Genomic DNA, 23,785 nt, shown 5'->3' on the forward strand with positions numbered 1-23,785 from the left:
TTTCTGAAGCATGACGTAATGGGGGGGTGTTATCTCTTTTGTCGAAAATCAGCCGTTTTTGCTCGAACATTAAATGCCTCCAAATGGTATTTAATTAACTTCCCGGGGTGAAGAAACCCTTTTTGAGAACTCAGAGTGAGTAAATTGGCCATTTTCATGCACTTTTAACCATTCCATAAATCTTGTGTTTAGGGCCCCTGGAAGCATGAAAATCACTTTAAACATGCTAATTTTAGCTCTAACACTGATGATCCACCTACAAATGTGAACTGACGTTCAAAAATAAAACATTTGAAAACGGACCATTTTCCACATTTCTGAAGCATGACGTAATGGGGGGGTGTTATCTCTTTTGTCAAAAATCAGCTGTTTTTGATTGAACATTAAATGCCTCCAAATAGTATTTAATTCACTTCCCGAGCCCCTGGAAGCATGAAAATCACTTTAAACATGCTAATTTTAGCTCTAACACTGATGATCCACCTACAAATGTGAACTGACGTTCAAAAATAAAATATTTGAAAACGGACCATTTTCCACATTTCTGAAGCATGACGTAATGGGGGGGTGTTATCTCTTTTGTCGAAAATCAGCCGTTTTTGCTCGAACATTAAATGCCTCCAAATGGTATTTAATTAACTTCCCGGGGTGAAGAAACCCTATTTGAGAACTCAGAGTGAGTAAATTGGCCATTTTCATGCACTTTTAACCATTCCATAAATCTTGTGTTTAGGGCCCCTGGAAGCATGAAAATCACTTTAAACATGCTAATTTTAGCTCTAACACTGATGATCCACCTACAAATGTGAACTGACGCTCAAAAATAAAACATTTGATAACGGACCATTTTCCACATTTCTGAAGCATGACGTAATGGGGGAGTGTTATCTCTTTTGTCAAAAATCAGCTGTTTTTTATTGAACATTAAATGCCTCCAAATAGTATTTAATTCACTTCCCGAGCCCCTGGAAGCATGAAAATCACTTTAAACATGCTAATTTTAGCTCTAACACTGATGATCCACCTACAAATGTGAACTGACGTTCAAAAATAAAACATTTGAAAACGGACCATTTTCCACATTTCTGAAGCATGACGTAATGGGGGGTGTTATCTCTTTTGTCGAAAATCAGCCGTTTTTGCTCGAACATTTAATGCCTCATAATGGTATTTAATTAACTTCCCGGGGTGAAGAAACCCTTTTTGAGAACTCAGAGTGAGTAAATTGGCCATTTTCATGGACTTTTAACCTTTCCATAAATCTTGTGTTTAGGGCCCCTGGAAGCATGAAAATCACTTTAAAAATGCTAATTTTAGCTCTAACACTGATGATCCACCTACAAATGTGAACTGACGTTCAAAAATAAAACATTTGAAAATGGACCATTTTCCACATTTCTGAAGCATGACGTAATGGGGGGGTGTTATCTCTTTTGTCAAAAATCTGCTGTTTTTGATTGAGCATTATATGCCTCCAAATAGTATTTAATTCACTTCCCGAGCCCCTGGAAGCATGAAAATCACTTTAAACATGCTAATTTTAGCTCTAACACTGATGATCCACCTACAAATGTGAACTGACGTTCAAAAATAAAACATTTGAAAACGGACCATTTTCCACATTTCTGAAGCATGACGTAATGGGGGGGTGTTATCTCTTTTGTCGAAAATCAGCCGTTTTTGCTCGAACATTAAATGCCTCCAAATGGTATTTAATTAACTTCCCGGGGTGAAGAAACCCTTTTTGAGAACTCAGAGTGAGTAAATTGGCCATTTTCATGCACTTTTAACCATTCCATAAATCTTGTGTTTAGGGCCCCTGGAAGCATGAAAATCACTTTAAACATGCTAATTTTAGCTCTAACACTGATGATCCACCTACAAATGTGAACTGACGTTCAAAAATAAAACATTTGAAAACGGACCATTTTCCACATTTCTGAAGCATGACGTAATGGGGGGGTGTTATCTCTTTTGTTAAAAATCAGCCGTTTTTGCTCGAACATTAAATGTCTCCAAATGGTATTTAATTAACTTCCCGAGCCCCTGGCAGCATGAAAATCACTTTAAACATGCTAATTTTAGCTCTAACACTGATGATCCACCTACAAATGTGAACTGACGTTCAAAAATTAAACATTTGAAAACGGACCATTTTCCACATTTCTGAAGCATGACGTAATGGGGGGGTGTTATCTCTTTTGTCGAAAATCAGCCGTTTTTGCTCGAACATTAAATGCCTCCAAATGGTATTTAATTAACTTCCCGGGGTGAAGAAACCCTTTTTGAGAACTCAGAGTGAGTAAATTGGCCATTTTCATGCACTTTTAACCATTCCATAAATCTTGTGTTTAGGGACCCTGGAAGCATGAAAATCACTTTAAACATGCTAATTTTAGCTCTAACACTGATGATCCACCTACAAATGTGAACTGACGTTCAAAAATAAAACATTTGAAAACGGACCATTTTCCACATTTCTGAAGCATGACGTAATGGGGGGGTGTTATCTCTTTTGTCAAAAATCAGATGTTTTTGATTCAACATTAAATGCCTCCAAATTGTATTTAATTCACTTCCCGAGCCCCTGGAAGCATGAAAATCACTTTAAACATGCTAATTTTAGCTCTAACACTGATGATCCACCTACAAATGTGAACTGACGTTCAAAAATAAAACATTTGAAAATGGACCATTTTCCACATTTCTGAAGCATGACGTAATGGGGGGGTGTTATCTCTTTTGTCGAAAATCAGCCGTTTTTGCTCGAACATTAAATGCCTCCAAATGGTATTTAATTAACTTCCCGGGGTGAAGAAACCCTTTTTGAGAACTCAGAGTGAGTAAATTGGCCATTTTCGCGCACTTTTAACCATTCCATAAATCTTGTGTTTAGGGCCCCTGGAAGCATGAAAATCACTTTAAACATGCTAATTTTAGCTCTAACACTGATGATCCACCTACAAATGTGAACTGACGTTCAAAAAAAAAACATTTGAAAACTGACCATTTTCCACATTTCTGAAGCATGACGTAATGGGGGGGGTGTTATCTCTTTTGTCGAAAATCAGCCGTTTTTGCTCGAACATTAAATGCCTCCAAATGGTATTTAATTAACTTCCCGGGGTGAAGAAACCCTTTTTGAGAACTCAGAGTGAGTAAATTGGCCATTTTCATGCACTTTTAACCATTCCATAAATCTTGTGTTTAGGGCCCCTGGAAGCATGAAAATCACTTTAAACATGCTAATTTTAGCTCTAACACTGATGATCCACCTACAAATGTGAACTGACGTTCAAAAATAAAACATTTGATTACGGACCATTTTCCACATTTCTGAAGCATGACGTAATGGGGGGGTGTTATCTCTTTTGTCAAAAATCAGCCGTTTTTGCTCGAACATTAAATGCCTCCAAATGGTATTTAATTAACTTCCCGAGCCCCTGGAAGCATGAAAATCACTTTAAACATGCTAATTTTAGCTCTAACACTGATGATCCACCTACAAATGTGAACTGACGTTCAAAAATAAAACATTTGAAAGCGGACCATTTTCCACATTTCTGAAGCATGACGTAATGGGGGGTGTTATCTCTTTTGTCGAAAATCAGCCGTTTTTGCTCGAACATTAAATGCCTCCAAATGGTATTTAATTAACTTCCCGGGGTGAAGAAACCCTTTTTGAGAACTCAGAGTGAGTAAATTGGCCATTTTCATGGACTTTTAACCATTCCATAAATCTTGTGTTTAGGGCCCCTGGAAGCATGAAAATCACTTAAAACATGCTAATTTTAGCTCTAACACTGATGATCCACCTACAAATGTGAACTGACGTTCAAAAATAAAACATTTGAAAATGGACCATTTTCCACATTTCTGAAGCATGACGTAATGGGGGGGTGTTATCTCTTTTGTCAAAAATCTGCTGTTTTTGATTGAGCATTAAATGCCTCCAAATAGTATTTAATTCACTTCCCGAGCCCCTGGAAGCATGAAAATCACTTTAAACATGCTAATTTTAGCTCTAACACTGATGATCCACCTACAAATGTGAACTGACGTTCAAAAATAAAACATTTGAAAACGGACCATTTTCCACATTTCTGAAGCATGACGTAATGGGGGGGTGTTATCTCTTTTGTCCAAAATCAGCCGTTTTTGCTCGAAAATTAAATGCCTCCAAATGGTATTTAATTAACTTCCCGGGGTGAAGAAACCCTTTTTGAGAACTCAGAGTGAGTAAATTGGCCATTTTCATGCACTTTTAACCATTCCATAAATCTTGTGTTTAGGGCCCCTGGATGCATGAAAATCACTTTAAACATGCTAATTTTAGCTCTAACACTGATGATCCACCTACAAATGTGAACTGACGTTCAAAAATAAAACATTTGAAAACGGACCATTTTCCACATTTCTGAAGCATGACGTAATGGGGGGGTGTTATCTCTTTTGTCAAAAATCAGCCGTTTTTGCTCGAACATTAAATGCCTCCAAATGGTATTTAATTAACTTCCCGAGCCCCTGGAAGCATGAAAATCACTTTAAACATGCTAATTTTAGCTCTAACACTGATGATCCACCTACAAATGTGAACTGACGTTCAAAAATAAAACATTTGAAAACGGACCATTTTCCACATTTCTGAAGCATGACGTAATGGGGGGTGTTATCTCTTTTGTCGAAAATCAGCCGTTTTTGCTCGAACATTAAATGCCTCCAAATGGTATTTAATTAACTTCCCGGGGTGAAGAAACCCTTTTTGAGAACTCAGAGTGAGTAAATTGGCCATTTTCATGCACTTTTAACCATTCCATAAATCTTGTGTTTAGGGACCCTGGAAGCATGAAAATCACTTTAAACATGCTAATTTTAGCTCTAACACTGATGATCCACCTACAAATGTGAACTGACGTTCAAAAATAAAACATTTGAAAACGGACCATTTTCCACATTTCTGAAGCATGACGTAATGGGGGGGTGTTATCTCTTTTGTCAAAAATCAGCTGTTTTTGATTGAACATTAAATGCCTCCAAATAGTATTTAATTCACTTCCCGAGCCCCTGGAAGCATGAAAATCACTTTAAACATGCTAATTTTAGCTCTAACACTGATGATCCACCTACAAATGTGAACTGACGTTCAAAAATAAAACATTTGAAAACGGACCATTTTCCACATTTCTGAAGCATGACGTAATGGGGGGGTGTTATCTCTTTTGTCGAAAATCAGCCGTTTTTGCTCGAACATTAAATGCCTCCAAATGGTATTTAATTAACTTCCCGGGGTGAAGAAACCCTTTTTGAGAACTCAGAGTGAGTAAATTGGCCATTTTCATGCACTTTTAACCATTCCATAAATCTTGTGTTTAGGGCCCCTGGAAGCATGAAAATCACTTTAAACATGCTAATTTTAGCTCCAACACTGATGATCCACCTACAAATGTGAACTGACGTTCAAAAATAAAACATTTGATAACGGACCATTTTCCACATTTCTGAAGCATGACGTAATGGGGGGGTGTTATCTCTTTTGTCAAAAATCAGCTGTTTTTGATTGAACATTAAATGCCTCCAAATAGTATTTAATTCACTTCCCGAGCCCCTGGAAGCATGAAAATCACTTTAAACATGCTAATTTTAGCTCTAACACTGATGATCCACCTACAAATGTGAACTGACGTTCAAAAATAAAACATTTGAAAACGGACCATTTTCCACATTTCTGAAGCATGACGTAATGGGGGGTGTTATCTCTTTTGTCGAAAATCAGCCGTTTTTGCTCGAACATTAAATGCCTCCAAATGGTATTTAATTAACTTCCCGGGGTGAAGAAACCCTTTTTGAGAACTCAGAGTGAGTAAATTGGCCATTTTCATGGACTTTTAACCATTCCATAAATCTTGTGTTTAGGGCCCCTGGAAGCATGAAAATCACTTAAAACATGCTAATTTTAGCTCTAACACTGATGATCCACCTACAAATGTGAACTGACGTTCAAAAATAAAACATTTGAAAATGGACCATTTTCCACATTTCTGGAGCATGACGTAATGGGGGGGTGTTATCTCTTTTGTCAAAAATCTGCTGTTTTTGATTGAGCATTAAATGCCTCCAAATAGTATTTAATTCACTTCCCGGGCCCCTGGAAGCATGAAAATCACTTTAAACATGCTAATTTTAGCTCTAACACTGATGATCCACCTACAAATGTGAACTGACGTTCAAAAATAAAACATTTGAAAACGGACCATTTTCCACATTTCTGAAGCATGACGTAATGGGGGGGTGTTATCTCTTTTGTCCAAAATCAGCCGTTTTTGCTCGAACATTAAATGCCTCCAAATGGTATTTAATTAACTTCCCGGGGTGAAGAAACCCTTTTTGAGAACTCAGAGTGAGTAAATTGTCCATTTTCATGCACTTTTAACCATTCCATAAATCTTGTGTTTAGGGCCCTTGGAAGCATGAAAATCACTTTAAACATGCCAATTTTAGCTCTAACACTGATGATCCACCTACAAATGTGAACTGACGTTCAAAAATAAAACATTTGAAAACGGACCATTTTCCACATTTCTGAAGCATGACGTAATGGGGGGGTGTTATCTCTTTTGTCAAAAATCAGCCGTTTTTGCTCGAACATTAAATGCCTCCAAATGGTATTTAATTAACTTCCCGAGCCCCTGGAAGCATGAAAATCACTTTAAACATGCTAATTTTAGCTCTAACACTGATGATCCACCTACAAATGTGAACTGACGTTCAAAAATAAAACATTTGAAAACGGACCATTTTCCACATTTCTGAAGCATGACGTAATGGGGGGTGTTATCTCTTTTGTCGAAAATCAGCCGTTTTTGCTCGAACATTAAATGCCTCCAAATGGTATTTAATTAACTTCCCGGGGTGAAGAAACCCTTTTTGAGAACTCAGAGTGAGTAAATTGGCCATTTTCATGCACTTTTAACCATTCCATAAATCTTGTGTTTAGGGACCCTGGAAGCATGAAAATCACTTTAAACATGCTAATTTTAGCTCTAACACTGATGATCCACCTACAAATGTGAACTGACGTTCAAAAATAAAACATTTGAAAACGGACCATTTTCCACATTTCTGAAGCATGACGTAATGGGGGGGTGTTATCTCTTTTGTAAAAAATCAGCTGTTTTTGATTGAACATTAAATGCCTCCAAATAGTATTTAATTCACTTCCCGAGCCCCTGGAAGCATGAAAATCACTTTAAACATGCTAATTTTAGCTCTAACACTGATGATCCACCTACAAATGTGAACTGACGTTCAAAAATAAAACATTTGAAAACGGACCATTTTCCACATTTCTGAAGCATGACATAATGGGGGGTGTTATCTCTTTTGTCGAAAATCAGCCGTTTTTGCTCGAATTTTAAATGCCTCCAAATGGTATTTAATTAACTTCCCGGGGTGAAGAAAACCTTTTTGAGAACTCAGAGTGAGTAAATTGGCCATTTTCATGCACTTTTAACCATTCCATAAATCTTGTGTTTAGGGCCCCTGGAAGCATGAAAATCACTTTAAACATGCTAATTTTAGCTCTAACACTGATGATCCACCTACAAATGTGAACTGACGTTTAAAAATAAAACATTTGAAAACGGACCATTTTCCACATTTCTGAAGCATGACGTAATGGGGGGGTGTTATCTCTTTTGTCAAAAATCTGCTGTTTTTGCTTGAACATTAAATGCCTCCAAATAGTATTTAATACACTTCCCGAGCCCCTGGAAGCATGAAAATCACTTTAAACATGCTAATTTTAGCTCTAACATTGATGATCCACCTACAAATGTGAACTGACGTTCAAAAATAAAACATTTGAAAATGGGCCATTTTCCACATTTCTGAAGCATGACGTAATGGGGGGGTGTTATCTCTTTTGTCGAAGATCAGCCGTTTTTGCTCGAACATTAAATGCCTCCAAATGGTATTTAATTAACTTCCCGGGGTGAAGAAACCCTTTTTGAGAACTCAGAGTGAGTAAATTGGCCATTTTCATGCACTTTTAACCATTCCATAAATCTTGTGTTTAGGGCCCCTGGAAGCATGAAAATCACTTTAAACATGCTAATTTTATTTCTAACACTGATGATCCACCTACAAATGTGAACTGACGTTCAAAAATAAAACATTTGAAAACGGACCATTTTCCACATTTCTGAAGCATGACGTAATGGGGGGGTGTTATCTCTTTTGTCGAAAATCAGCCGTTTTTGCTCGAACATTAAATGCCTCCAAATGGTATTTAATTAACTTCCCGGGGTGAAGAAACCCTTTTTGAGAACTCAGAGTGAGTAAATTGGCCATTTTCATGCACTTTTAACCATACCATAAATCTTGTGTTTAGGGACCCTGGAAGCATGAAAATCACTTTAAACATGCTAATTTTAGCTCTAACACTGATGATCCACCTACAAATGTGAACTGACGTTCAAAAATAAAACATTTGAAAACGGACCATTTTCCACATTTCTGAAGCATGACGTAATGGGGGGGTGTTATCTCTTTTGTCAAAAATCAGCTGTTTTTGATTCAACATTAAATGCCTCCAAATTGTATTTAATTCACTTCCCGAGCCCCTGGAAGCATGAAAATCACTTTAAACATGCTAATTTTAGCTCTAACACTGATGATCCACCTACAAATGTGAACTGACGTTCAAAAATAAAACATTTGAAAATGGACCATTTTCCACATTTCTGAAGCATGACGTAATGGGGGGGTGTTATCTCTTTTGTCGAAAATCAGCCGTTTTTGCTCGAACATTAAATGCCTCCAAATGGTATTTAATTAACTTCCCGGGGTGAAGAAACCCTTTTTGAGAACTCAGAGTGAGTAAATTGGCCATTTTCGCGCACTTTTAACCATTCCATAAATCTTGTGTTTAGGGCCCCTGGAAGCATGAAAATCACTTTAAACATGCTAATTTTAGCTCTAACACTGATGATCCACCTACAAATGTGAACTGACGTTCAAAAATAAAACATTTGGAAACTGACCATTTTCCACATTTCTGAAGCATGACGTAATGGGGGGGTGTTATCTCTTTTGTCAAAAATCAGCCGTTTTTGCTCGAACATTAAATGCCTCCAAATGGTATTTAATTAACTTCCCGGGGTGAAGAAACCCTTTTTGAGAACTCAGAGTGAGTAAATTGTCCATTTTCATGCACTTTTAACCATTCCATAAATCTTGTGTTTAGGGCCCCTGGAAGCATGAAAATCACTTTAAACATGCCAATTTTAGCTCTAACACTGATGATCCACCTACAAATGTGAACTGACGTTCAAAAATAAAACATTTGAAAACGGACCATTTTCCACATTTCTGAAGCATGACGTAATGGGGGGGTGTTATCTCTTTTGTCAAAAATCAGCCGTTTTTGCTCGAACATTAAATGCCTCCAAATGGTATTTAATTAACTTCCCGGGGTGAAGAAACCCTTTTTGAGAACTCAGAGTGAGTAAATTGTCCATTTTCATGCACTTTTAACCATTCCATAAATCTTGTGTTTAGGGCCCCTGGAAGCATGAAAATCACTTTAAACATGCCAATTTTAGCTCTAACACTGATGATCCACCTACAAATGTGAACTGACGTTCAAAAATAAAACATTTGAAAACGGAGCATTTTCCACATTTCTGAAGCATGACGTAATGGGGGGGTGTTATCTCTTTTGTCAAAAATCAGCTGTTTTTGATTGAACATTAAATGCCTCCAAATAGTATTTAATTCACTTCCCGAGCCCCTGGAAGCATGAAAATCACTTTAAACATGCTAATTTTAGCTCTAACACTGATGATCCACCTACAAATGTGAACTGACGTTCAAAAATAAAACATTTGAAAACGGACCATTTTCCACATTTCTGAAGCATGACATAATGGGGGGTGTTATCTCTTTTGTCGAAAATCAGCCGTTTTTGCTCGAATTTTAAATGCCTCCAAATGGTATTTAATTAACTTCCCGGGGTGAAGAAAACCTTTTTGAGAACTCAGAGTGAGTAAATTGGCCATTTTCATGCACTTTTAACCATTCCATAAATCTTGTGTTTAGGGCCCCTGGAAGCATGAAAATCACTTTAAACATGCTAATTTTAGCTCTAACACTGATGATCCACCTACAAACGTGAACTGACGTTTAAAAATAAAACATTTGAAAACGGACCATTTTCCACATTTCTGAAGCATGACGTAATGGGGGGGTGTTATCTCTTTTGTCAAAAATCTGCTGTTTTTGCTTGAACATTAAATGCCTCCAAATAGTATTTAATACACTTCCCGAGCCCCTGGAAGCATGAAAATCACTTTAAACATGCTAATTTTAGCTCTAACATTGATGATCCACCTACAAATGTGAACTGACGTTCAAAAATAAAACATTTGAAAATGGGCCATTTTCCACATTTCTGAAGCATGACGTAATGGGGGGGTGTTATCTCTTTTGTCGAAAATCAGCCGTTTTTGCTCGAACATTAAATGCCTCCAAATGGTATTTAATTAACTTCCCGGGGTGAAGAAACCCTTTTTGAGAACTCAGAGTGAGTAAATTGGCCATTTTCATGCACTTTTAACCATTCCATAAATCTTGTGTTTAGGGCCCCTGGAAGCATGAAAATCACTTTAAACATGCTAATTTTATTTCTAACACTGATGATCCACCTACAAATGTGAACTGACGTTCAAAAATAAAACATTTGAAAACGGACCATTTTCCACATTTCTGAAGCATGACGTAATGGGGGGGTGTTATCTCTTTTGTCGAAAATCAGCCGTTTTTGCTCGAACATTAAATGCCTCCAAATGGTATTTAATTAACTTCCCGGGGTGAAGAAACCCTTTTTGAGAACTCAGAGTGTGTAAATTGGCCATTTTCATGCACTTTTAACCATACCATAAATCTTGTGTTTAGGGACCCTGGAAGCATGAAAATCACTTTAAACATGCTAATTTTAGCTCTAACACTGATGATCCACCTACAAATGTGAACTGACGTTCAAAAATAAAACATTTGAAAACGGACCATTTTCCACATTTCTGAAGCATGACGTAATGGGGGGGTGTTATCTCTTTTGTCAAAAATCAGCTGTTTTTGATTCAACATTAAATGCCTCCAAATTGTATTTAATTCACTTCCCGAGCCCCTGGAAGCATGAAAATCACTTTAAACATGCTAATTTTAGCTCTAACACTGATGATCCACCTACAAATGTGAACTGACGTTCAAAAATAAAACATTTGAAAATGGACCATTTTCCACATTTCTGAAGCATGACGTAATGGGGGGGTGTTATCTCTTTTGTCGAAAATCAGCCGTTTTTGCTCGAACATTAAATGCCTCCAAATGGTATTTAATTAACTTCCCGGGGTGAAGAAACCCTTTTTGAGAACTCAGAGTGAGTAAATTGGCCATTTTCGCGCACTTTTAACCATTCCATAAATCTTGTGTTTAGGGCCCCTGGAAGCATGAAAATCACTTTAAACATGCTAATTTTAGCTCTAACACTGATGATCCACCTACAAATGTGAACTGACGTTCAAAAATAAAACATTTGGAAACTGACCATTTTCCACATTTCTGAAGCATGACGTAATGGGGGGGTGTTATCTCTTTTGTCGAAAATCAGCCGTTTTTGCTCGAACATTAAATGCCTCCAAATGGTATTTAATTAACTTCCCGGGGTGAAGAAACCCTTTTTGAGAACTCAGAGTGAGTAAATTGGCCATTTTCATGCACTTTTAACCATTCCATAAATCTTGTGTTTAGGGCCCCTGGAAGCATGAAAATCACTTTAAACATGCTAATTTTAGCTCTAACACTGATGATCCACCTACAAATGTGAACTGACGTTCAAAAATAAAACATTTGATTACGGACCATTTTCCACATTTCTGAAGCATGACGTAATGGGGGGGTGTTATCTCTTTTGTCAAAAATCAGCTGTTTTTGATTGAACATTAAATGCCTCCAAATAGTATTTAATTCACTTCCCGAGCCCCTGGAAGCATGAACATCACTTTAAACATGCTAATTTTAGCTCTAACACTGATGATCCACCTACAAATGTGAACTGACGTTCAAAAATAAAACATTTGAAAACGGACCATTTTCCACATTTCTGAAGCATGACGTAATGGGGGGGTGTTATCTCTTTTGTCGAAAATCAGCCGTTTTTGCTCGAACATTAAATGCCTCCAAATGGTATTTAATTAACTTCCCGGGGTGAAGAAACCCTTTTTGAGAACTCAGAGTGAGTAAATTGGCCATTTTCATGCACTTTTAACCATTCCATAAATCTTGTGTTTAGGGCCCCTGGAAGCATGAAAATCACTTTAAACATGCTAATTTTAGCTCTAACACTGATGATCCACCTACAAATGTGAACTGACGTTCAAAAATAAAACATTTGAAAACGGACCATTTTCCACATTTCTGAAGCATGACGTAATGGGGGGGTGTTATCTCTTTTGTCAAAAATCAGCCGTTTTTGCTCGAACATTAAATGCCTCCAAATGGTATTTAATTAACTTCCCGAGCCCCTGGAAGCATGAAAATCACTTTAAACATGCTAATTTTAGCTCTAACACTGATGATCCACCTACAAATGTGAACTGACGTTCAAAAATAAAACATTTGAAAACGGACCATTTTCCACATTTCTGAAGCATGACGTAATGGGGGGTGTTATCTCTTTTGTCGAAAATCAGCCGTTTTTGCTCGAACATTAAATGCCTCCAAATGGTATTTAATTAACTTCCCGGGGTGAAGAAACCCTTTTTGAGAACTCAGAGTGAGTAAATTGGCCATTTTCATGCACTTTTAACCATTCCATAAATCTTGTGTTTAGGGACCCTGGAAGCATGAAAATCACTTTAAACATGCTAATTTTAGCTCTAACACTGATGATCCACCTACAAATGTGAACTGACGTTCAAAAATAAAACATTTGAAAACGGACCATTTTACACATTTCTGAAGCATGACGTAATGGGGGGGTGTTATCTCTTTTGTAAAAAATCAGCTGTTTTTGATTGAACATTAAATGCCTCCAAATAGTATTTAATTCACTTCCCGAGCCCCTGGAAGCATGAAAATCACTTTAAACATGCTAATTTTAGCTCTAACACTGATGATCCACCTACAAATGTGAACTGACGTTCAAAAATAAAACATTTGAAAACGGACCATTTTCCACATTTCTGAAGCATGACGTAATGGGGGGTGTTATCTCTTTTGTCGAAAATCAGCCGTTTTTGCTCGAATTTTAAATGCCTCCAAATGGTATTTAATTAACTTCCCGGGGTGAAGAAAACCTTTTTGAGAACTCAGAGTGAGTAAATTGGCCATTTTCATGCACTTTTAACCATTCCATAAATCTTGTGTTTAGGGCCCCTGGAAGCATGAAAATCACTTTAAACATGCTAATTTTAGCTCTAACACTGATGATCCACCTACAAATGTGAACTGACGTTTAAAAATAAAACATTTGAAAACGGACCATTTTCCACATTTCTGAAGCATGACGTAATGGGGGGGTGTTATCTCTTTTGTCAAAAATCTGCTGTTTTTGCTTGAACATTAAATGCCTCCAAATAGTATTTAATTCACTTCCCGAGCCCCTGGAAGCATGAAAATCACTTTAAACATGCTAATTTTAGCTCTAACATTGATGATCCACCTACAAATGTGAACTGACGTTCAAAAATAAAACATTTGAAAACGGGCCATTTTCCACATTTCTGAAGCATGACGTAATGGGGGGGTGTTATCTCTTTTGTCGAAAATCAGCCGTTTTTGCTCGAACATTAAATGCCTCCAAATGGTATTTAATTAACTTCCCGGGGTGAAGAAACCCTTTTTGAGAACTCAGAGTGAGTAAATTGGCCATTTTCATGCACTTTTAACCATTCCATAAATCTTGTGTTTAGGGCCCCTGGAAGCATGAAAATCACTTTAAACATGCTAATTTTATTTCTAACACTGATGATCCACCTACAAATGTGAACTGACGTTCAAAAATAAAACATTTGAAAACGGACCATTTTCCACATTTCTGAAGCATGACGTAATGGGGGGGTGTTATCTCTTTTGTCAAAAATCAGCTGTTTTTGCTTCAACATTAAATGCCTCCAAATAGTATTTAATTCACTTCCCGAGCCCCTGGAAGCATGAAAATCACTTTAAACATGCTAATTTTAGCTCTAACACTGATGATCCACCTACAAATGTGAACTGACGTTCAAAAATAAAACATTTGAAAACGGACCATTTTCCACATTTCTGAAGCATGACGTAATGGGGGGTGTTATCTCTTTTGTTGAAAATCAGCCGTTTTTGCTCGAACATTTAATGCCTCCAAATGGTATTTAATTAACTTCCCGGGGTGAAGAAACCCTTTTTGAGAACTCAGAGTGAGTAAATTGGCCATTTTCATGGACTTTTAACCATTCCATAAATCTTGTGTTTAGGGCACCTGGAAGCATGAAAATCACTTTAAAAATGCTAATTTTAGCTCTAACACTGATGATCCACCTACAAATGTGAACTGACGTTCAAAAATAAAACATTTGAAAATGGACCATTTTCCACATTTCTGAAGCATGACGTAATGGGGGGGTGTTATCTCTTTTGTCAAAAATCTGCTGTTTTTGATTGAGCATTAAATGCCTCCAAATAGTATTTAATTCACTTCCCGAGCCCCTGGAAGCATGAAAATCACTTTAAACATGCTAATTTTAGCTCTAACACTGATGATCCACCTACAAATGTGAACTGACGTTCAAAAATAAAACATTTGAAAACGGACCATTTTCCACATTTCTGAAGCATGACGTAATGGGGGGGTGTTATCTCTTTTGTCGAAAATCAGCCGCTTTTACTCGAACATTAAATGCCTCCAAATGGTATTTAATTAACTTCCCGGGGTGAAGAAACCCTTTTTGAGAACTCAGACAGAGTAAATTGGCCATTTTCATGCACTTTTAACCATTCCATAAATCTTGTGTTTAGGGCCCCTGGAAGCATGAAAATCACTTTAAACATGCTAATTTTAGCTCTAACACTGATGATCCACCTACAAATGTGAACTGACGTTCAAAAATAAAACATTTGAAAACGGACCATTTTCCACATTTCTGAAGCATGACGTAATGGGGGGGTGTTATCTCTTTTGTCAAAAATCAGCCGTTTTTGCTCGAACATTAAATGCCTCCAAATGGTATTTAATTAACTTCCCGAGCCCCTGGAAGCATGAAAATCACTTTAAACATGCTAATTTTAGCTCTAACACTGATGATCCACCTACAAATGTGAACTGACGTTCAAAAATAAAACATTTGAAAACGGACCATTTTCCACATTTCTGAAGCATGACGTAATGGGGGGGTGTTATCTCTTTTGACGAAAATCAGCCGTTTTTGCTCGAACATTAAATGCCTCCAAATGGTATTTAATTAACTTCCCGGGGTGAAGAAACCCTTTTTGAGAACTCAGAGTGAGTAAATTGGCCATTTTCATGCACTTTTAACCATTCCATAAATCTTGTGTTTAGGGACCCTGGAAGCATGAAAATCACTTTAAACATGCTAATTTTAGCTCTAACACTGATGATCCACCTACAAATGTGAACTGACGTTCAAAAATAAAACATTTGAAAACGGACCATTTTCCACATTTCTGAAGCATGACGTAATGGGGGGGTGTTATCTCTTTTGTCAAAAATCAGCTGTTTTTGATTCAACATTAAATGCCTCCAAATTGTATTTAATTCACTTCCCGAGCCCCTGGAAGCATGAAAATCACTTTAAACATGCTAATTTTAGCTCTAACACTGATGATCCACCTACAAATGTGAACTGACGTTCAAAAATAAAACATTTGAAAATGGACCATTTTCCACATTTCTGAAGCATGACGTAATGGGGGGTGTTATCTCTTTTGTCGAAAATCAGCCGTTTTTGCTCGAACATTAAATGCCTCCAAATGGTATTTAATTAACTTCCCGGGGTGAAGAAACCCTTTTTGAGAACTCAGAGTGAGTAAATTGGCCATTTTCGCGCACTTTTAACCATTCCATAAATCTTGTGTTTAGGGCCCCTGGAAGCATGAAAATCACTTTAAACATGCTAATTTTAGCTCTAACACTGATGATCCACCTACAAATGTGAACTGACGTTCAAAAATAAAACATTTGAAAACTGACCATTTTCCACATTTCTGAAGCATGACGTAATGGGGGGGTGTTATCTCTTTTGTCGAAAATCAGCCGTTTTTGCTCGAACATTAAATGCCTCCAAATGGTATTTAATTAACTTCCCGGGGTGAAGAAACCCTTTTTGAGAACTCAGAGTGAGTAAATTGGCCATTTTCATGCACTTTTAACTATTCCATAAATCTTGTGTTTAGGGCCCCTGGAAGCATGAAAATCACTTTAAACATGCTAATTTTAGCTCTAATACTGATGATCCACCTACAAATGTGAACTGACGTTCAAAAATAAAACATTTGATTACGGACCATTTTCCACATTTCTGAAGCATGACGTAATGGGGGGGTGTTATCTCTTTTGTCAAAAATCAGCTGTTTTTGATTGAACATTAAATGCCTCCAAATAGTATTTAATTCACTTCCCGAGCCCCTGGAAGCATGAACATCACTTTAAACATGCTAATTTTAGCTCTAACACTGATGATCCACCTACAAATGTGAACTGACGTTCAAAAATAAAACATTTGAAAACGGACCATTTTCCACATTTCTGAAGCATGACGTAATGGGGGGGGTGTTATCTCTTTTGTCGAAAATCAGCCGTTTTTGCTCGAACATTAAATGCCTTCAAATGGTATTTAATTAACTTCCCGGGGTGAAGAAACCCTTTTTGAGAACTCAGAGTGAGTAAATTGGCCATTTTCATGCACTTTTAACCATTCCATAAATCTTGTGTTTAGGGCCCCTGGAAGCATGAAAATCACTTTAAACATGCTAATTTTAGCTCCAACACTGATGATCCACCTACAAATGTGAACTGACGTTCAAAAATAAAACATTTGATAACGGAACATTTTCCACATTTCTGAAGCATGACGTAATGGGGGGGTGTTATCTCTTTTGTCAAAAATCTGCTGTTTTTGATTAAACATTAAATGCCTCCAAATAGTATTTAATTCACTTCCCGAGCCCCTGGAAGCATGAAAATCACTTTAAACATGCTAATTTTAGCTCTAACACTGATGATCCACCTACAAATGTGAACTGACGTTCAAAAATAAAACATTTGAAAACGGACCATTTTCCACATTTCTGAAGCATGACGTAATGGGGGGTGTTATCTCTTTTGTCGAAAATCAGCCGTTTTTGCTCGAACATTAAATGCCTCCAAATGGTATTTAATTAACTTCCCGGGGTGAAGAAACCCTTTTTGAGAACTCAGAGTGAGTAAATTGGCCATTTTCATGCACTTTTAACCATTCCATAAATCTTGTGTTTAGGGCCCCTGGAAGCATGAAAATCACTTTAAACATGCTAATTTTAGCTCCAACACTGATGATCCACCTACAAATGTGAACTGACGTTCAAAAATAAAACATTTGATAACGGAACATTTTCCACATTTCTGAAGCATGACGTAATGGGGGGGTGTTATCTCTTTTGTCAAAAATCTGCTGTTTTTGATTGAACATTAAATGCCTCCAAATAGTATTTAATTCACTTCCCGAGCCCCTGGAAGCATGAAAATCACTTTAAACATGCTAATTTTAGCTCTAACACTGATGATCCACCTACAAATGTGAACTGACGTTCAAAAATAAAACATTTGAAAACGGACCATTTTCCACATTTCTGAAGCATGACGTAATGGGGGGTGTTATCTCTTTTGTCGAAAATCAGCCGTTTTTGCTCGAACATTAAATGCCTCCAAATGGTATTTAATTAACTTCCCGGGGTGAAGAAACCCTTTTTGAGAACTCAGAGTGAGTAAATTGGCCATTTTCATGGACTTTTAACCATTCCATAAATCTTGTGTTTAGGGCCCCTGGAAGCATGAAAATCACTTTAAACATGCTAATTTTAGCTCTAACACTGATGATCCACCTACAAATGTGAACTGACGTTCAAAAATAAAACATTTGAAAATGGACCATTTTCCACATTTCTGAAGCATGACGTAATGGGGGGGTGTTATCTCTTTTGTCAAAAATCTGCTGTTTTTGATTGAGCATTAAATGCCTCCAAATAGTATTTAATTCACTTCCCGAGCCCCTGGAAGCATGAAAATCACTTTAAACATGCTAATTTTAGCTCTAACACTGATGATCCACCTACAAATGTGAACTGACGTTCAAAAATAAAACATTTGAAAACGGACCATTTTCCACATTTCTGAAGCATGACGTAATGGGGGGGTGTTATCTCTTTTGTCGAAAATCAGCCGTTTTTGCTCGAACATTAAATGCCTCCAAATGGTATTTAATTAACTTCCCGGGGTGAAGAAACCCTTTTTGAGAACTCAGAGTGAGTAAATTGGCCATTTTCATGCACTTTTAACCATTCCATAAATCTTGTGTTTAGGGCCCCTGGAAGCATGAAAATCACTTTAAACATGCTAATTTTAGCTCTAACACTGATGATCCACCTACAAATGTGAACTGACGTTCAAAAATAAAACATTTGAAAACGGACCATTTTCCACATTTCTGAAGCATGACGTAATGGGGGGGTGTTATCTCTTTTGTCAAAAATCAGCCGTTTTTGCTCGAACATTAAATGCCTCCAAATGGTATTTAATTAACTTCCCGAGCCCCTGGAAGCATGAAAATCACTTTAAACATGCTAATTTTAGCTCTAACACTGATGATCCACCTACAAATGTGAACTGACGTTCAAAAATAAAACATTTGAAAATGGACCATTTTCCACATTTCTGAAGCATGACGTAATGGGGGGTGTTATCTCTTTTGTCGAAAATCAGCCGTTTTTGCTCGAACATTAAATGCCTCCAAATGGTATTTAATTAACTTCCCGGGGTGAAGAAACCCTTTTTGAGAACTCAGAGTGAGTAAATTGGCCATTTTCATGCACTTTTAACCATTCCATAAATCTTGTGTTTAGGGACCCTGGAAGCATGAAAATCACTTTAAACATGCTAATTTTAGCTCTAACACTGATGATCCACCTACAAATGTGAACTGACGTTCAAAAATAAAACATTTGAAAACGGACCATTTTCCACATTTCTGAAGCATGACGTAATGGGGGGGTGTTATCTCTTTTGTAAAAAATCAGCTGTTTTTGATTGAACATTAAATGCCTCCAAATAGTATTTAATTCACTTCCCGAGCCCCTGGAAGCATGAAAATCACTTTAAACATGCTAATTTTAGCTCTAACACTGATGATCCACCTACAAATGTGAACTGACGTTCAAAAATAAAACATTTGAAAACGGACCATTTTCCACATTTCTGAAGCATGACGTAATGGGGGGTGTTATCTCTTTTGTCGAAAATCAGCCGTTTTTGCTCGAATTTTAAATGCCTCCAAATGGTATTTAATTAACTTCCCGGGGTGAAGAAAACCTTTTTGAGAACTCAGAGTGAGTAAATTGGCCATTTTCATGCACTTTTAACCATTCCATAAATCTTGTGTTTAGGGCCCCTGGAAGCAGGAAAATCACTTTAAACATGCTAATTTTAGCTCTAACACTGATGATCCACCTACAAATGTGAACTGACGTTTAAAAATAAAACATTTGAAAACGGACCATTTTCCACATTTCTGAAGCATGACGTAATGGGGGGGTGTTATCTCTTTTGTCAAAAATCTGCTGTTTTTGCTTGAACATTAAATGCCTCCAAATAGTATTTAATTCACTTCCCGAGCCCCTGGAAGCATGAAAATCACTTTAAACATGCTAATTTTAGCTCTAACATTGATGATCCACCTACAAATGTGAACTGACGTTCAAAAATAAAACATTTGAAAACGGGCCATTTTCCACATTTCTGAAGCATGACGTAATGGGGGGTGTTATCTCTTTTGTCGAAAATCAGCCGTTTTTGCTCGAACATTAAATGCCTCCAAATGGTATTTAATTAACTTCCCGGGGTGAAGAAACCCTTTTTGAGAACTCAGAGTGAGTAAATTGGCCATTTTCATGCACTTTTAACCATTCCATAAATCTTGTGTTTAGGGCCCCTGGAAGCATGAAAATCACTTTAAACATGCTAATTTTATTTCTAACACTGATGATCCACCTACAAATGTGAACTGACGTTCAAAAATAAAACATTTGAAAACGGATCATTTTCCACATTTCTGAAGCATGACGTAATGGGGGGGTGTTATCTCTTTTGTCAAAAATCAGCTGTTTTTGCTTCAACATTAAATGCCTCCAAATAGTATTTAATTTACTTCCCGAGCCCCTGGAAGCATGAAAATCACTTTAAACATGCTAATTTTAGCTCTAACACTGATGATCCACCTACAAATGTGAACTGACGTTCAAAAATAAAACATTTGAAAATGGACCATTTTCCACATTTCTGAAACATGACGTAATGGGGGGGTGTTATCTCTTTTGTCGAAAATCAGCCGTTTTTGCTCGAACATTAAATGCCTCCAAATGGTATTTAATTAACTTCCCGGGGTGAAGAAACCCTTTTTGAGAACTCAGAGTGAGTAAATAGGCCATTTTCGCGCACTTTTAACCATTCCATAAATCTTGTGTTTAGGGCCCCTGGAAGCATGAAAATCACTTTAAACATGCTAATTTTAGCTCTAACACTGATGATCCACCTACAAATGTGAACTGACGTTCAAAAATAAAACATTTGAAAACTGACCATTTTCCACATTTCTGAAGCATGACGTAATGGGGGGGGTGTTATCTCTTTTGTCAAAAATCAGCTGTTTTTGATTGAACATTAAATGCCTCCAAATAGTATTTAATTCACTTCCCGAGCCCCTGGAAGCATGAAAATCACTTTAAACATGCTAATTTTAGGTCTAACACTGATGATCCACCTACAAATGTGAACTGACGTTCAAAAATAAAACATTTGAAAACGGACCATTTTCCACATTCCTGAAGCATGACGCAATGGGGGGGTGTTATCTCTTTTGTCGAAAATCAGCCGTTTTTGCTCGAACATTAAATGCCTCCAATTGGTATTTAATTAACTTCCCGGGGTAAAGAAACCCTTTTTGAGAACTCAGAGTGAGTAAATTGGCCATTTTCATGCACTTTTAACCATTCCATAAATCTTGTGTTTAGGGCCCCTGGAAGCATGAAAATCACTTTAAACATGCTAATTTTAGCTCTAACACTGATGATCCACCTACAAATGTGAACTGACGTTCAAAAATAAAACATTTGAAAACGGACCATTTTCCACATTTCTGAAGCATGACGTAATGGGGGGGGGTGTTATCTCTTTTGTCGAAAATCAGCCGTTTTTGCTCGAACATTAAATGCCTCCAAATGGTATTTAATTAACTTTCCGGGGTGAAGAAACCCTTTTTGAGAACTCAGAGTGAGTAAATTGGCCATTTTCATGCACTTTTAACCATTCCATAAATCTTGGAAAGGGGCGACCACTCGGTCCCCCCGAACGTATGGTGGAGTACCCCGATCCCCCCGGGAAGCCATTTTGGGCGGGAGGCGCGTCTCGGCTGGTATGCCCAAAGACACTGAAGCCGTCAGCCACGCCCCCGGAGGCGGGAGGAGGCGGGTTTACGCCCGCCCAAAGAAGAATAAAAGGAGCGATAGTCCAAGGAAGCATCCTCTTGTTCCTGTGCTCTGAAGCTGCACCTCCTCGCTGCACGTGAGCTCGAGACGGAACGAAGAGCCAATTTTGAAATTTGTAATTTCTCTTTTTCTCTTCTAGCACTACAAATCTAGTCCAGGACCTTCCACCTACGTGGGGAAAATGCCGGGCAAAAGAGTCGCAAAGAAGGTCAGCACCGACCAAATGCTCCGGATGTTGATGAAAGACATGGCAGAGATGAAGAGGAAAATGGCGGCCAGGGACGGTGCGGGAAGGCCAAAAAGATCCAGCCCGGTGGAGGTCCCGGCCGGGAGAAGGAAGAGGGCCAGGAATGGGGCAAATGAGGACGAGGTCCCAGTTCTGGAGGCTCCCCCGGCGAGCCCTCCCAGACCAGCGGAGACTCCCGCGCCGGCTCCCGTGGAGGGCCAGCGGATCCCCGTGGTGGTTACCCCAGTGAACGAGGGGGACATGCCCCCGGAGTTGGCCGCCCAGTTGGCGGCATGGTTGGGTAATAGCAGCGGGGGTTCCGTGGCTCCGGGGGACACGGCCGAGGAGGCCAAGCAATTAATGAGGCAGCTGCGGCAGTCACGGGAGGCCGCAAAACCACCTTGTCCTTTTGTTTCCCCGCAGGCTCCAGTAGGTCAACCCGCAACGGGCACGAGTTCGGCAGCAACTGCGGTTACAGCTTCTAGCTCAGGTAAGCAGCTAATGCCGATTGCGGGGAAGGGGTCTGTACCCTCGAGAAGGGAGAAATTGGCTCAGCATATCCCGATGGAAATCAAAGAACGGATATGGGCTGAGAAATATGTAAATATGTTTTCCTTGCTAACTGATCATTACGAGATTGAGCATGTGAAAGTTCAGAAAGAGCTTATGCACCCGAGTGTTTGGCGCGCCAAAATGGCCGCTTTTAGAGTCGATGAGACGATAGGTAATTGGGGCAGAGCATTTGGCATATTCACTTCAATTATGGGGGAACGGAGGCCTGAACTGTTGGTCGAGTTACCCGTGTACCAGACACGTATTATGGAGTTTTCTCAGACATATGCGGGCAATGAGTGGTTTTGCTATGATAATATTTTTCGCAAGGCCAAGGAGTTCGACACGTGCCTGACGTGGGATTGTTACGACTCCATTTCTTGGCAAAAAATGGAGAATTCAGGCATGTTAAAGGCGCCATTGTTGGGGGGGAACGGGGGTGAGTTTTCCCGCCATTCATCTGGGGCGCCCTTTCGGGCGGGGGCAAGTAATGAGCAGCACCCAAGGTCGAATGGCAATACAGGTAAGAAAGGGGTATGCTGGAATTTTAACAGGGGAAAGTGTACGAGGCCCCAGGGGTCATGCAAGTTTAGGCACGACTGTGGGGGGTGTGGACAGTCCTCGCATCCCGAGACCATGTGCAGAGCCAAAACAGGTGATAACGGAAGTAGGGGAAGCGCCAAACAGGTCTGACATAGTCCGAGGGGCGCCTTTACCTACACCAGTTGATACCATGGCAATGATTCCTTGGCTCAGTGAATACCCGGATCATGTCTCCGCTGGGGTGTTGCGAGACGGTTTTTCGTGTGGTTTCCGCATCCCGGTGGGGAATTTTCAGGGTAAAGCGCATTGTAGGAACCAACTATCGGTCCTGCAGAATACGGCGGTGGTGCAAGCAAAGATTGGGAGAGAGGTGACCCGGGGTCGGGTTGCCGGACCATTCGACATGCCACCAGTTCCTAATTTTGTTTGTTCACCCTTGGGAGTGGTCCCCAAGAAGGACCCGGGTGAGTTTAGACTGATACATAACTTGTCAGCTCCAAGAGGTCTGTCAGTGAATGATGCGATAGACCCGGAGGTGTGTTCGGTGCGGTACGCATCCTTCGATGATGCCGTCGCCATGTTGAATCGCCTGGGGCCCGGGGCGCTGATGGCCAAGTCAGACATCGAGTCAGCGTTCCGGTTGCTCCCGGTACACCCAGACGATCAGCGTCTCCTGGG

The sequence above is a fragment of the Lissotriton vulgaris genome, chromosome 7, assembly GCF_964263255.1.
Source record: "Lissotriton vulgaris chromosome 7, aLisVul1.2, whole genome shotgun sequence".
NCBI classification, from domain to species: Eukaryota; Metazoa; Chordata; class Amphibia; order Caudata; family Salamandridae; genus Lissotriton; species Lissotriton vulgaris.